We start from the raw sequence: 12,580 nt of genomic DNA on the forward strand, positions 1-12,580 counted from the left end.
CTTACTGATAGTATAATATTTGAGATACGTGACAGTGGTCACACTAAATTACTAGTTTTCCTTCACAGTAAGAGCATGGGTAAAAGGATGCAAAAGAGGACATACTATCGAGGTTTCTAATTGAGAAAATGACCGATGAGTATTTTAGGGACATAATTCTCAGTTTTATCAAGCACCCTCTTCTTTTTTTTTGGAAGGTTAAATTGAGATGTTATCCTTTTACTTATTGTCAATTGATTTTAAGATGGGATTGCAACATGTATAATATTTGAAATATACATAGAGCTGATAAGTTATACTCCTATTTCATTGGAAAATGATTTCTTATCCATTAAATAAACTCGATCATTGGAAAGGTATATTGACAAAAGTAAAAAAGTAATTCCCGATCTTAAGTACTTAGTATTACTTCCGTCCCTTAAAAATAGAAACTATTTCTATTTTGGATCGTCTTTTAAAATATAAAATTTTAAAGTTTCTATTTTAGGTCGTGGATTTCACAATCAACTAATACTACTTTTATTATTTTTTCTCTTCTCCCTTCTTGCTTTTCTCTCTTTTTTCTTACTTAACTTACAGTGCATTAAAACTCATTTCAAAGTTTCATACTTTTCTCTTTTTTCTTTTTCTTTTTCCTTTGATAATTTTGTGCTCTTATTTAACCAATTAATGGGGTTTTATTTTTCAAGAATGGAGGTAGTAAATATACTCCTTCTATCCCTCATTAATTAGACACAAAAAAATAGACACAAAAAATAGTAAATATAAAAAATAAAATTATAAGATAAAAATAGACACAAAAAATTTGGTCAGATGTGCTTAGGCAAATATATGCATCTTTTCTCAAGAAAAAAGATATTGATTTTTAAAGTAATAATGTAAAAGCTAATATACGAGTAGACTCTCAAAAAAAGCTACTCTCCTCCTAGTTAAAAGTATATATAAACTAAAGTGATCAACGACGCGGTTTCAAAATTCTATCTAAAACAAACTATCGTCACTATATTTTGATCGAAGCTAGTAACTTATTGTCACGAGTCACGACCGAACTTTGCTAAGGATAGTGAAAGCGGGTAAACCGCGACTAATGAGAGGGATTAAAGAAACGGAGAAAGAAAAGGGGAAAGAACTTGAGAATATGCCCAAAGGCCAAGTCGATTCATATTATAGAATAGAAACCAAATGTACCATTTCATGGTCTTAGAACTAGAATAAATATTACATCAATAAATTAGAGTTCGAAGGTGAGATTCTAAGATGTCTCACTCCACAAAAGAGCAGCGGAATAAGTCCATACTAGACGACTTCGTGTATGAACACACGAATCGTGAAAAGATCCACTGGATTATTTAGTAGCATCGACTCCGATCGTTTCTCCATCCTCTTGACGTTCAACCTGCACATTTATAAATACATGCAGGGCTGAGTACAGGAGTACTCAGTGAACACATGCCGAAAACAAAACATACAATATATAGTTGTCACCCATCTACAGTATCGCACGCGGGTTTTTCTTAAAAGGCCCGAGCATACTAAATTATTTTGTGAGCTAAAAGGTCGTCTGATCAGACTAAGTTCTTTCAAAATTTCTACCATATCTGTGAATCGTGTACCGTGAAGGTGGCCACCGTCAGCGGACACATCGCCGGCCAACCGCTGATGGCTCATGGCTCTCGTGCACATTATTCCGAATAGGATTTGCGGTCCTATTGGGAACCGAATTCGTTAAACTAGGTTTGGCATCGCCAAAACCCCGCAGGCTACAACCCCAACAGATAGGTCTCAAAACAAACATTTTATGGCATGACAACACTTTAAAATAATCACTGCTTCATTTTGAGAAAATGATTTTTCATAACTTCAAAAGTATTTGCTTTATATCCACACTATAATGCTGGATATTAAAAGAAAGTCCACCTGATATGCTTATGTCTCACCTCAATTGCTCGGTTTGGCCTCACTAGTCCTTGAGCAATTTATCCCTTGAAAATAAATAGCGTAGCACCCTAATTTATACTCGAACTATTTTTCTTTAGCAAGAATGCATGCATTGTTGGAATCTATGCCCGGTCAATGGACTTTGACCAATTATAATTTCAACGAGACATTTAATTTTGTAAAATTAAATGATATAGCGTCGATCTACGTTCGGAGTAGATGACCGTGGTATATTTATTTTCTCAAATCCGATTCCCGGTGAGTGAGAAATAATTGTTTAAAGTTGTGCAAAAATTGCAAACTTAATGAGTTATGAGAGGAGATTAGGGAATAATTAAGAGAGTTAATTATCCCACATTGAAAGTTTCAACCTTATTAAACTAGTATTTAATAAGAAGGATTATTACATGTAATAATTATAGTGGACTAAGATGGGCTGTAAGAGCCCACACGCGCGCGCCGCCCGCCCCGCCGCGAGCCTCGAGCCTGAGCCCGCGCCCGCGCCCGTGCCCGTGCTCGTGCTCGTGCCCGTGCCCGTGCCCTTGTCCTTGGATCTTGGCAATTGGTCTTTGGGCTGTTCTTTGGGCCTGGTTGCGGGCTTGGCCCAAGTCTAGTGGGTCTAGTTCTTTTTAGACCACCACCGTTTCCACGTCAGCGAGCCAAGCGGGATGCCACTTCGTCAGTATGACGCGGTAAGCCAACGTGGCTGACACGTGATAGTCCACGTCGTGAACGAATCTAGAAGCTTCTAGACTCAGCCTCTCTAGCTCTGAGCGCGTAACGGCTTGTAACGCCCGAACGTTACAGCTCGTAACCGACGACCGTTACGGTCTAGCTTTAATGACGGCCATTATGGCCGTTGACCCCCTGCAGTGGACCGAGCCTATAAATAGGCTAGTCATTCCATGCATTCTACACACATCAAACACTAGAAAGCATTCTGCATCATAAGCTCTCTCTCTATCTCTGCATTGTTCTTCTGTCGAAGCTATGCCCTCTCCTCCATCCAGTTCGCCGGAGCTCTGCTGATAGCGGTGCTGCTTCATCAGAGACGTAGCCGTTTTATCTTTGGGGACGAAACGCCAATCCGAAGAGCACTACCGGGGCGTATCTCGTCTTGCGGAAAGAGGACTCCTCGACTCGGCTCTTTCTTGTTCTACACTTTGTAGTTTCGATTTCCATTTGTAATTTTCGTTTCAGTTCTTTTCTGTATTCCTTCTTGTAATCCCTAAATCTCCCACAATCGCAAGACGAGATATAACTTGCCTTTGAAGGGATCTGGACCTAAAACTGAAACTAAACCTTTCGAAACTATAATCACCTTTGCTGGAGATGTCGACTGAATCCAACACCGCCGCTGCCACCAATCCGGCCACCACCGCCGCCATCATCTCCTCCACCGTGGCGAACACTGGACCAATCCCCACAATGGTCCCTACCCCTGGGTTCACCTCTTCGTCTACATTGTCATGGGGGTTTACGAACCCCTTTGGGCCCACTGTTGGATCATCCTCTAGTGGGTCGGTTGGTTCCACTTTTAGTGGTTCCTTCGGATCCTTCAATGGATCGAGTGTTGGGGCCTTCGGGTCCAACACGGGTACCGGTTCCTTCGGATCTGGTACGACCATGGCGGGCTTTACGCCCAACATGAATGGTGGGGGCTCTATGCCCAACCATGTTGTTGGCTCCTTCGGGGGCAACGAAATTGGTTCCTTCCAAGGACCAAGTACGGCACCTCTGGCACTGAGAATGATGCCACCCGCCGAAAAACCACCTAAATTTGGAAGAGCTGACTTCAAGAGGTGGTATCAAAAGATGTTGTTCTACTTGACAATATTGGGCATCGCCAACTTCCTCACGGAGAACGAGCCGCCCGCGCCAAGTGATCAAGAGACAAGTGTTGAGGTCATGGCGGACTATGAAGCATGGCGCAAAGGAGATTATCTTTGTAAAAATTTTATTCTAAGTGCATTAGATGATAGTTTGTACAATGTATACTCCCTTGTAACCACATCAAAAGATATGTGGGAAAGCCTAGAGAAAAAATATAGTATCGACAATGCCGCCGGTACGGAACATGTGGTAGTATCCAAGTTCATGGACTACAAAATGGTCGACTCTAGACCGGTCATGGAACAAGTTCAAGAGTTCCAAATGATCATCCACGGACTCGCGGCTGAAGGGATGAATTTGCCCGACAACTTTGTGCGGTGCATACTCATTGAGAAGCTTCCTCCCAGTTGGAAGGACTTCAAGCACTACCTCAAGCACAAGCGAAAGAAGATGAGTCCTGAAGACTTGATCGTGAAGCTGCGCATTGAAGCGGATGTGCGCAAGATCGACCAAAAGGCTAAGAGATTTAGCCCACTTGATGCCAAAGCTAACTTGTTGGAGCGGGGCGGTCCCTCCAACAAACGGCCGCGCCCAAATCAGAAGGACAAAGGGAAGGGAAAGCAGCCTACAAAGAAGTTTGAAGGCGAATGCTACAAGTGTGGCAAAGTTGGCCACTTTGCCAAAGACTGCCGCAGCAAGAAGAAGAAGCCGGCAGCCCACGTCGTTGAGAAAGAGTTCAAGGACTGGAATGAAGATGACCTCGTTGTCGTGGTCACTGAAGAAGTCAACATTGTTGACAACAAGGGCGGCTGGTACATCGACACCGGCGCTACTGCTCATGTTTGCTCCGATAGGAGCAAGTTTGCCTCCTACACCGCTGTTGAAGGGAGGAAGATCAACATGGGGAATCAAGCATCGTCCGAGGTCCTCGGCATTGGCAACGTGATTCTCATGATGACCTCTGGCGTCACTATCACTTTGAAGGATGTGCTACATGTCCCGGACATCCGCAAGAACCTAGTGTCAGGATCAATATTAGTTAATAAGGGATTTAAACTTGTATTCGAGTCTGATAGGTTTGTTTTGTACAAGTTTGGGAAGTCCCTCGGAAAAGGTTATGTAACCGACGGACTTTTCAAGCTTAGTGTGGCTACGCGCCTTGTTCCAAAGCCTTTGGCTAACAATAATAATAAAGCATCTACTTCCTCTTATTTGACCGAGTCTTCAAATTTGTGGCATTGTAGATTGGGACATGTAAATTCAAAAGCCGTAAAAAGATTAGTAAATTTAGATTTACTAAAGGCAATTGAAGTAGATACCCAAGACAAATGTGAAATATGTCTTGAGGCTAAAATGACTAAGTTACCGTTTCACTCAGTTGAACGAAAAACAAAACCCCTTGAATTAATTCACACGGATGTATGTGATTTAAAGATGGTGCAAACTAGAGGTGGTAAAAAGTAATTTATCACTTTTATAGATGATTGCACAAGATATTGCTATATTTATCTTTTAAGAAGTAAAGATGAAGCAATCGAAGCGTTCAAAAATTATAAGAACGAAGTTGAGAATCAACTTGGTTGTAAAATCAAAGCGATTCGAAGTGATAGAGGAGGCGAGTATGTAGCCCCGTTTGAGGAGTTATGCAACGCAAGTGGTATAATTCATCAAACAACTTCTCCATACTCACCACAATCTAATGGTGTAGCGGAACGCAAAAATCGAACTCTAAAAGAGATGATGAATGCGTTACTACTAAGTTCAGGATTACCCCAGAACATGTGGGGGGAGGCTATTTTGACAGCCAACTATATCCTAAACAAAATTCCACTCAAAGGAAAAGACATCACTCCTTATGAATTGTGGAAAGGTAGGAAACCATTCTACAAATACCTCAAAGTGTGGGGGTGTTTGGCCAAGGTGATGGTTCCCCCGCCCAAAGAAGTTACAATTGGTCCTAAAACAGTCGATTGTATCTTCATTGGATATGCACTTAACAGTAGTGCATATAGATTTGTTGTTCACAAGTCTGAAATATCGACTATTACAGTAGGAACAACAATCGAGTCAAGGAATGCCGTATTTCTCGAAAATACATTTCCTTGCAAGGACAAAGAAGAAGTCCCAATCAATTCAGAGACAAGAATTGAAGATGAGGCCACTAGTTCTAAAACAGTGGATGAAGCCACTAGTTCTAAATCCGCAGATGAAGAGCCTAAATCGCGCAAGCGAGTGAGGCATGATCCAAGTGATGCAGTACTAAGACGTGGTAGTAGGGTCAGAACACCAAAAACGTTTGGTCCTGACTACATTGCTTTTATGTTGGATGAAGAGCCAACGTCAATAAAAGTAGCCTTCGATGGCCCAGACGGGTTACATTGGAGAGAAGCTGTTCAAAGCGAAATTGATTCAATTTTGCTAAACCACACTTGGGAGTTGGTCGATTTGCCCGAAGGTGCGAAACCTTTAGGGTGCAAATGGGTGCTTAAAAGAAAATTTAAGGCCGATGGAACAGTGGATAAGTATAAAGCCCGATCGGTAGTAAAGGGTTTTAAACAAAAGGAAGGACATGACTTCTTCGATACCTATTCACCTGTAACGAGGATTACATCTATCCGAGTGCTTCTCGCGATTGCTGCATTGCACAATCTTGAGATTCATCAAATGGATGTTAAGACTGCGTTTCTAAATGGTGAACTAGAGGATGAAATCTATATGGAACAACCCGAAGGGTTTGTAGTGCCCGGACAAGAAAAGAAGGTATGCAAACTGGTTAAGTCCCTCTATGGATTAAAAACAAGCGCCGTTGCAATGGCACTTGAAGTTTGATAATGTGATGTTATCAAATGGGTTTAAAATCAACGAGTGTGACAAATGTGTCTATATTAAGAGCACTAATAATGGGTACGTTATAGTGTGTCTCTACGTTGATGACATGTTAATCATGGGGAGTACCACTCAAGTGATTAACGAGACAAAAGCCATGTTAAAGAGAAACTTTGACATGAAAGACATGGGTCTAGCCGATGTAATTCTTGGAATGAAAATTCTAAGAACATCTGATGGAATCATCTTAACCCAATTCTATTGAAGAAATTCAATGCCTATGATGGCGTGCCAGTTAAGACTCCAATTGAACTCAATGTTCACTTGAGCAAAAACAAGGGCGAACTCGTTGCACAAGAAGAATATGCACGGGTCATTGGGTGCATTATGTACTTAACTAATTGCACTCGGCCGGACATTGCTTGTGCCGTGAACAAGTTGAGTCGCTACACGAGTAATCCGAGCAAAGAGCATTGGAGAGCTCTTGTAAGGGTTTTGAGATATCTAAAACATACTCAAAATCATGGGCTACACTTTTCGAGATACCCCCCGGTACTTGAAGGGTACTGTGATGCGAATTGGATATCCGACAATAAGGACTCACTTTCAACAAGTGGATACGTCTTTACTATTGGGGGTGGTGCTGTCTCGTGGAAATCCACGAAACAGACATGTATAACCCGTTCAACCATGGAATCAGAATTCATAGCTTTAGATAAAGCTGGGAAAGAAGCCGAATGGCTTAAGAACTTCCTTGAGGATATTCCAGGTTGGTGTAAGCCAGTGCCTCCAGTGTTGATTCACTGTGATAGCCAAGCCGCTATCGGGAGGGCGAACAATGGCTTCTATAACGGCAAGTCTCGACATATTCGACGACAACATAATACCGTGAGACATTTGATCACAACAGGCGTGATTACAATTGACTATGTGAAGTCAATAAATAATTTAGCGGATCCGCTAACCAAAGGGTTAAATCGTGATCAAATGAATAAGTTGCTAGAGGGAATGGGTTTGAAATCCACAAACTAAAGAATTGTCATAGTGGTAACCCAACCATGATGACTGGAGATCCCAAGAACTTGGTTCAATGGGAAAACTAAGCTATGAGAGTTCGTGAGAAACACTCATCGACATCTATTCCCTAGAGAGCAATAGAGTGTTTGAAAACTTGCCTTGTGGTGAGGATAAGTCTATGACTTTTAATGATTTCTAAGGATCTCAAGGAGATTGAGTTCTCAAAGAGACCGAGTAGGGCAAGATACTCGAGTAGGAATCACCTATGTAAGTGTGAAGTGTGGCCGCTTCAAATTACACACTTATGAATCCAAAGTGGTGTCCAAGGCCGCAAAGGACACAAAACGTGAGAACGGATGAGGTTGAGGTGTTTAAGTGTTAACACCATTGTCTCGGTGCATGCCGTGGGGGACTAGTTCAAAGCATCGCGCTACTAGGCCGCCTGTGTATCCGATGGCGTTGACTATGGAAGGTTCAAAGCTAAAAGCTACCTATCCTTATGCTTATATACCTCTCGAGGGTTGAGCTTGTGTCTGCATGCATTTGCATTTGGCTATTTCCACTCATGTGGGGGATTGTTGGAATCTATGCCCGGTCAATGGACTTTGACCAATTATAATTTCAACGAGACATTTAATTTTGTAAAATTAAATGATATAGTGTCGATCTACGTTCGGAGTAGATGACCGTGGTATATTTATTTTCTCAAATCCGATTCCCGGTGAGTGAGAAATAATTGTTTAAAGTTGTGCAAAAATTGCAAACTTAATGAGCTATGAGAGGAGATTAGGGAATAATTAAGAGAGTTAATTATCCCACATTGAAAGTTTCAACCTTATTAAACTAGTATTTAATAAGAAGGATTATTACATGTAATAATTATAGTAAGATGGGCTGTAGGAGCCCACACGCGCGCCCCGCCCGCCCCGCCGCGAGCCTCGAGCCTCGAGCCTGAGCCCGAGCCCGCGCCCGCGCCCGTGCCCGTGCCCTTGTCCTTGGATCTTGACAATTGGTCTTTGGGTGGTCTTTGGGCTGTTCTTTGGGCCTGGTTGCGGGCTTGGCCCAAGTCTAGTGGGTCTAGTTCTTTTTAGACCACCACCGTTTCCACGTCAGCGAGCCAAGCGGGATGCCACCTCGTCAGTATGACGCGGTAAGCCAACGTGGCTAACACGTGATAGTCCACGTCGTGAACGAATCTAGAAGCTTCTAGACTCAGCCTCTCTAGCTCTGAGCGCGTAACAGCTTGTAACGCCCGAACGTTACAGCTCGTAACCGACGACGGTTACGGTCTAGCTTTAATGACGGCCATTATGGCCGTTGACCCCCTGCAGTGGACCGAGCCTATAAATAGGCTAGCCATTCCATGCATTCTACACACATCAAACACTAGAAAGCATTCTGCATCATAAGCTCTCTCTCTATCTCTGCATTGTTCTTATGTCGAAGCTCTGCCCTCTCCTCCATCCAGTTCGCCGGAGCTCTGCTGATAGCGGTGCTGCTTCATCAGAGACGTAGTCGTTTTATCTTTGGGGACGAAATGTCAATCCGAAGAGCACTACCGGGGCGTATCTCGTCTTGCGGAAAGAGGACTCCTCGACTCGGCTCTTTCCTGTTCTACACTTTGTAGTTTCGATTTTCATTTGTAATTTTCATTTCAGTTCTTTTCTGTATTCCTTCTTGTAATCCCTAAATCTCCCACATGCATCCTATTGGATAGCACCTATATCTCAGTCTCGTCTTATAGGATTTTTCTTAATCCTACCTCGGCTTCACTACTGTGCAGAGTTTATTTATTATCTTTACTAACTTTGGAGAAATTCTATTTTCTCTAAAATAAATGTTTGGGCACTTATTTAGTAAAATATGGATTCATGAAAAATCTTTTCTTTAATCTTTTTTTTTTTCCTTCGGATATTTCGCATCCCCCACTTTACTACTTTCCCTCTTCTCGGAATCTAAATAAATTATTTGGAAATTAACTTATCAACTTTCGAGCTCCAAGTCGATATTTTCCATTTTCGGGAACTTAGTAATTTATTCAGGAATTAATTGATTGAGCTCCAACTCATTTCCTTAAATTAATCCCATCCAACAAATAACTTTTCAAGTCCAACAATTAAGAGTTCTCGGCTCAAACAATAATTCCTGGGTCCACTAATTAAATGGTAATATCTCATCACCTCATTTAACTCATATGGCCCAAGCTAAATTAAATTGAGGCATTCTACTACTCCAATTACTCAGTGGGGCTTGGTCCAACAATTAACTTCCAATCCTTAATTGGCCCACTGGCCTAACAACTAATTAATTTCCTTGGCCCAACCTCTTAATCAATTACTAAGACCCAAACACATTAATTCAAAGTCCAATTTATATACTCCCTTCCATCGTCACTTCTCTCTTCTCACATTCAAATTTCCAAACTAAATCCCCAATTCTTGAAGGAAGGGGTGACGTCTCCAGCCGCCCTTCTCCCTCTTCTCCGGCGAAATCGCCTCTACCTCGACGAAAATTTCAGAGTCCCGTCGACGGGTACGCCCTCCGTTACGCTTCTCTCTCCGTCCATTCTCTTCCTCGGCGGGTTCACCGTCCACTCAGCTTGACGGAGATTCGCCGGCTCCGTCTTCGTCTCCAGCCGATGAACGAGCAGACCCGCCGGAGCTCCACCACGCCTCCTTCGCCAGGCAGCCACGACGCTCACCGGATGCTCACGCCGGCCTCCTGCGTCTCGCGCCCACCGACCAGCACCGGCATCCTCGGTGAATCCGGCAGTAGCTCTCTCAGCCGCGGCCTGCAGCTGCTCCGTGGAAGTTTTCGGACTCCGTCGACTCTCGCTCGTCGCCCGGCAGCCCCTCCGCCTAAGCTAAGTCACCTTCCATTTTCTCCTTTACTCAATTTCTTTAAATTCTAGCAGATTGGTGATTGATGGTATTTCGTATGATCTTGTTGGAGTATTTAAATTCCATGATCCAAATTTTTGAGTGCTCAGTGGAATGATCTTTGGCTATGGTATTAAAGTTCTAATTTTTCATTTGGGGCTTTTAGCTCATTGTATAAAGACTTGATGGTTCTTGCTACTGATCCATACTTGATTGTGAGGATCCTATGGAAGTTCTAAGTTCTTGTGCTATCTATATTTGTTGTTCTACGTGATGCAAAGGTTATTGGGTGTTGAGGTTGTTACCTCACTTTGACGAATCCTCTTGGATGGGACTGATGTCCTGCCTCAGAATTTCCTCCTTGCTCCTCCTCCCTTCCTTGCTGTATTCCTTGACTTTATGTGAGTTTGGGGTGTCGATTTTGTGGGGAGGAGAAGGGAGATGAGGCTGCTTATATAGTGCTCTATTCCTTGACTGTTTGTGCTTGAGACTTGGAGGCAAAGGCTACTATTTTGGGGCTGCCAGCTCCATCTCTTTTGAGCTTGATGTTCATGTTATTTTTACTACTTTGGTGTAAGTTTTGGCACACTAGCTTGGCTGACCTCATGGATCTCCGCAAGTTTCCTCTTTTAGTGCCCTCAAATGAGCTCATATTCTTGTCCCAATTGTCTCTTTTCTTAATTGGGAGATTTAGAAATCTTGACTCTATCCAATCCTTAGTCTTGGCAGAGACTTGATTCTCTTAATCCATAATTGTTCACTATTTTCTTGGTTTACTTTTGATTATTGTCTTACTCATGGTACCAGAGGAATAAGGGGTACAACTGCACCCCCAAAATTTTAAACTAACTATATTGAAATCTTGTTTGACATGGTATATGTAATCTAAATGGTTCAGTGGTTGGAGTCTTCAATGGTAAGGCTGAATGCTTTGGTTCGACTCCCATGGCCCACATTTTGCATGCAGATGTTTAATTACTTTTCTTTATGTTTTAATTATTACTACTCTTTATTTAATAATACTATCATTAGATTTAAATCAACTTCCTTTCAATTTTCACATTTTAACCCCTTGATTTTTGTTTTCTGCGCACTTCTTTTATAGTGCACTTTTGTTTCTTATACTCATTTGTATCTCCCCTTATAGCTTTGTTTTTTTTTAATTTTTTTTTACCTTTTATTGAAGAATATATATTTTAAATATAAACTTTTCCTCAATGCTCATTTATGATCATACATAAAATATGAAAATATATTTGACGTAAAACATGAGAAATAAATTATATAAAAAATGGTAATGATGCATTATATTTGTAATTGAAGTTTTTGCCTAAAATAAGTCAAAAGATTATTTTTAATTAAAAAATACCTTCTGCAAAATTTAAAATAAATTTTTCACTAATCTTTTTTTTATATATGATGACCTTTCTTAAGAAAAAAATTAGAAATAAAGATTTTGTTCAAAGTCAAAATAAAGAGAAGAAAATTGACCTTTCGGATTTTGAAGTTCTATATTGTTATGATAATTTATCGAACCCCCAAACTAAAAATTCTGGATACGCCATTGCATGGTACATGCTCATTCACTAATTGGGTAAGTGGACTTTTTCTTGTAGGTTGTGCCACCTTGGAGCCTTGCAGGCTGCATATTCGAGGGGGAGAGGATGGAGTAATGGAAAGGGAATCTATTCTTGTAGCTCTTTGGTTCATATACCAATTTAGACTATTTCCAAACTTGTTGACTAGAGTAGTAGGATGATAGGTGTGTCTGTTGTCACTCTCACATTTGTAACTTGTAAGCATGTGCTATTTCCATCATTCTTGTATAACTTATTCCTCAAATATTTATCTAATTGAACACATAATTTCCTTGCACTTTATTTCTTCCAACGAAAATACTTAAATCACTCCAAAGTCGAGAATTACAACGACAACTACGATTACACAGCTTCTTAAAGGAAATTAATTAAGCTAATAAATTCGATTTATCTCGAAAGAAGGGAACGGAATTCTGGGGCGTCACACTTATTAAATTAAATAACTCAATATATATAACATTTAGTATATTATTAAATATTTAAATAAAA

This window comes from Salvia hispanica, chromosome 3 (genome assembly GCF_029641045.1).
Source record: "Salvia hispanica isolate PSC_SH4W2 chromosome 3, Shi_PSC_v1, whole genome shotgun sequence".
NCBI lineage: Eukaryota > Viridiplantae > Streptophyta > Magnoliopsida > Lamiales > Lamiaceae > Salvia > Salvia hispanica.